This window comes from Cupressus sempervirens, chromosome 3 (assembly GCF_028749045.1).
Source record: "Cupressus sempervirens isolate cs-2001-9-10 chromosome 3, ASM2874904v1, whole genome shotgun sequence".
In the NCBI taxonomy this organism is placed as follows: domain Eukaryota; kingdom Viridiplantae; phylum Streptophyta; class Pinopsida; order Cupressales; family Cupressaceae; genus Cupressus; species Cupressus sempervirens.
Genome location: NC_143120.1, coordinates 156,549,893 through 156,554,178, shown reverse-complemented (window position 1 = coordinate 156,554,178; position 4,286 = coordinate 156,549,893). Strand labels below are relative to the sequence as shown.

General features: G+C 35.1%; 1 long non-coding RNA gene and 1 pseudogene across 1 annotated transcript; both read left to right on the top strand.

Moving 5' to 3' along the window:
- The first annotated feature begins 749 nt into the window (after positions 1 to 749).
- On the top strand, positions 750 to 1,411 carry LOC149565235 (F-box protein GID2-like; annotated as a pseudogene).
- A 1,285-nt stretch (positions 1,412 to 2,696) lies between these two features.
- LOC149565234 (uncharacterized) lies at positions 2,697 to 3,142 on the top strand. Its single transcript, XR_016361486.1, has 3 exons — positions 2,697 to 2,802; positions 2,956 to 3,024; positions 3,128 to 3,142. It is a non-coding gene; the product is annotated as an uncharacterized LOC149565234 (long non-coding RNA).
- The last annotated feature ends 1,144 nt before the right edge of the window (positions 3,143 to 4,286 follow it).

The window sequence follows — 4,286 nt, the reverse complement described above, 5'->3', positions numbered from 1 at the left end:
AACAAAGTGAAGCTCAATAAGATGTAAGTGAAGCTCAAATTGGCACAAATAGGGAGTCAATATGATGTAAGGGGTCATTTGAAGTCCTAGGGTGTCCTAGGAAGAGTTATGGGTGGGTGGTAGTGTTTACATGATGTAATAGGCTATTAAAGCACCTAAATGATGTAAAATGCACTCAAAGTGCAAGATCCGTTATTTCTCGCTCCTTCCCCAATATCAAATGCCTTAATTTTGATCTCCCTGAAGTCATCTCAGAGGCTCCCAGTTACACCGGTACTTGCTTTAAACACAATGTTTGAACTCATTTTCTATCTCTTCACAGATTTTGGGTAAAAAATCCTCACTGGTTGTTTATGATATGTTTGTGTTATAGGTGTGCAACACATTGCAGGCAACATGTTTGTTAGTGTTCTAAAGGCAGATGCTATATTTATGAAGGTAAAGTCTCTAAATGATTATCAATCACTTTTAGGATCTGATTTAAATTAGGAACCCATCTTCTTCATCGTCTGCTCCTTTTTTATTAGAAATTTTCCTTCTGGTAGTGCTCTGCTCCCTTTCATAACTTTACCTTTTTTTGAAGCTGTGCTCTCTGGTCTCCAAGTCTATCTCTATGTTTCTGCCTGAATTCAGAGACCCAGATCCCTATCCGATGCTTATTTATGAAACTATCCAACTTGTTTTTTAAGGTACAAGGTCTATTTATTTGTAGATACACATTCATTTGTCCTATTCTGTTTGGAAGGGCAATGAGATTGGCAATAAGAAGACCCAATAAGTGTAAAATCAATTATCATCATCATAGTTATAAGCTCAACGGAGACTTGGAATTGCCATTGTTTCACAAAACATGTGAAAAGATGCAATCTTAGGATCAGTGTGAGAACTTATCGAGGGATCAAATGGAGCAGTTTCTTTTAGATGGGGATTTGTTATCCGAAGTGATGAAATACATGGATGCAAGAACACTGGCAACAACCTCATGTGTTGATAGGATATGGCGTAAAGCTGCACAAGATGACAAGCTGTGGGAAAACATATGTCTCAAGCATTGGGCTAACACTAGTTGTGGAAGCCATCAACTGAGATCTATTATTTTGGCTCTTGGTGGATTTCAGAAACTATATTCTCTTTCCTTTGGCCTATGCTGAATCCATCTGCTTCTTCTTCTTCTTCGCCATGTCCATTGCCTTCTCAAGCCTTGTCTCCCTTCTTATCAAAGCTTGGTCTGACTAAAAAGCACAGTGCAAAGACTCAATCTTGGGGTAAGGATGAGATTCATCTTTCTCTTTCTCTTTTCTCTATCCATTGCTATGAGAAAATGAGTAGTCCTCCTATGCAAAACGTGTCCTCAACCCAATTTCAATATTCCAAGCATCCCATATTTGAAGATGCAAGCAAGCCCAAATAGGTATAAATCCATCTAGCCCCACAATAGATATTGCTGGTATTTCAATTTTGTGTGTATTAAATTTTCGTGAAGACCAAAGTTTGTATCTTTTCATTCCTAATTTGATCATGGGCTTGTAAGTAAACATCAAAACCAGACAGAACTTATAGTTTTCATGTTAGATGTAAATATATAGCTAGTTTGATGCCCATACGTCTTACACTGCCTGGTCAGAAGGAGCGCTCGTGTACAACCTTGAAACCCTTCCAGGTGGCTGATAAGAAGGTAAAATTTCTAGATTTGATTTGTTTAGAGTGTTCCATGATTGGTCATAGCTATTGATAAACTTCTTAACATGGGTATGACACTTATGGTGCTCTGTTTCAAGAATGAATCTTGTCATCTGAAGTAACAGATTGTTACCCATTATGGACTACTCATGGATTTCTCTTTTAATTTAGGGTTCATAATTACTTCAAGTCCAATTGCTAAATCTGTGTTCAGCAGATGTAAACAAAGATCAAGTAACCGGGTTGGATTTTGTTTACTTTATAGCTAACGTTGTGTTGATGCAAAGTTCTGAGTCAATTACAAGGTTTCATGGGGATCATCTTAGGTTGGGTACTAGGCTTTGTTCTTGCGCCTACAAGGTTATGGCCCAATTCCTCTTGTATATAACCAAACTCTAGCAAACAAGGCAATAAAGGCCAGATTGAGAACAAGAAGTATATTGTAAAGCCTGTCGTATTAATATAAATCTTTAGTATCATGGTTGTTTCTGTAAACCCATTCTTGCCTGTCCTGAGGGAGGTTGTCATAGATCTACTGGTATATATTATACTTTTTTTTGGTAATGTTCAACTAACAACAAATTTAAAATGGCAAAACTTTCTAGCTAGTTCCCTAGACTTTGGATCTGTATGCTACTAGAACTTTAAGTACACAACTCTCCATTCAAATTCTCAATCGGCAGGAACTAGACACTATGTGTCCTTGTTGTCCTTTGGCTTAGTGAATATCATTGTGGTTTCACTGTCAGAGATCGGAAAACATCTTTTTTTTTTGTTTCATTAGTATTCTTTGTAGCATGCAACAGTGATTTTTGTCAACTGATGCAGTTCCAGAGAACGAAGGTGAAACTACAGAGTTGGAGGTATATGACTTTAAAGGAGATGGAGGAATAGCATTAGTTATGTACAATACTGATGAGGTATGTAGTCCTCTCTTTTATGACAAATATAATTTCTTGTTCTAATTCTAATTGAGAAAATCTCAAATATTCAATTATGATTAATTATTTATGTGCAGTCTATTCGTGCATTTGCTAATGCATCAATGGCAATAGCTTATGAGAAGAAATGGCCACTTTACCTGAGTACTAAAAACACAATTTTAAAAAAATATGATGGAAGGTATGTTTTCAAATCAATACAAGGATTGATGATCTTATTTTTACCTTTTTCTCTAACACACCTTACTTCCCATGTTATCATTCTTTATGATTCTCTAGCTTAAGGATCCTCATATTCTTGGAGATTCTTCTTATATGTGACTTAAATTGGTAGGTTTAAAGATATCTTCTAGGAGGTATATGAGGCCAGTTGGAAAGCTAAATATGACGCAGCAGGAATCTGGTTGGTTTTGTTTCTTGGCACAATAATATGAAGATTGCAATGTTGATTATCTTGATTCTGTCGGGCACACAATAACTTCTTTCAATGATTGATTCATGAATAGGTATGAGCATAGGCTTATTGATCAAACTAGCAACTTAATTCACAATACTATTCATCTTTGTAACATTTTAAAACAAAATCAGGGATCTTTGGATAGTGATCTATACTATTATAATAGATTTAGTGTTTGAATAATGTTACTTTAAGCCACTGTATCATCAAATGTATGATCCCTCAAAGTGACTAGTGATTTGATGATAGGCTATTTGGAAGAAATGTCAAACTTATTTGCATTTTTGGTAATGGAGTCTTTGATAATAGCTAAGTGGCTTTTGTATGTTTATTCTTTGAGTTGTTCCTTTCCTATCACATCTAATGCATGCCCTAGATTTCTACACAATTTATGAACAACCCTACTAATGACATTTCATGAAGTTCACATTTCATATTGCAATTTTTTTCAGTAATTGTCACAAATCTTTAAGTTGTGGATGTCTAGGTTAGTCCCTAGAATCTAGTTATGAAGTTGTACTCGTGAGAGGCACATCTGTGAAGGAAAATCAGCTTTCTAATTTTTAATTTATCAAATATGAAATTGATCAATTTGTTGTTGTTAATAACTTTTGTGGATAAAGAAGGGATTAATGGAAGCCTGATGATCTACATCATCATATATTATGGCATAGGTTGGGACCAAGGACTTTTGGGAATGTGTGTTGGAGAGAAATGCAAATTGAAGATACCTTCCAAATTGGGTTATGGAGATCATGGATCTCCTCCCAAGATCCTAGGTATGAAGTTAGTTGCATGTTTAGTCAGATTTTGATGGCAACACTTTTATATAATCTTGATATAGAATGTAAGCTTCCAATATTTTTTCTAATAGCAGATCATTGTACTTCCAACTCATACTTCACAGCAAGAGATTTGTGAAATGCAAAAACTGATCAAGATGCAAGAATACCTATTTAGTTTACAATCGCTATTGCTATTGAATTTTGTGCGCAAATATCAATAGCTAACGATACCAAGCCTCCACAATCCATTATAGGTGTTCAAAACTTGATTTTGGATTCAATTGTGGTTCAATTTTTTTTTTATTGAATCCAGAACTAGATTTTAACAAATATTAATTTTTTTTTACTACACATACACACAATGGGCAAGAGTAACCATTTATTTTTGTAGGACTTACAATTTGTGTTGCTGTTGAGTTTCAT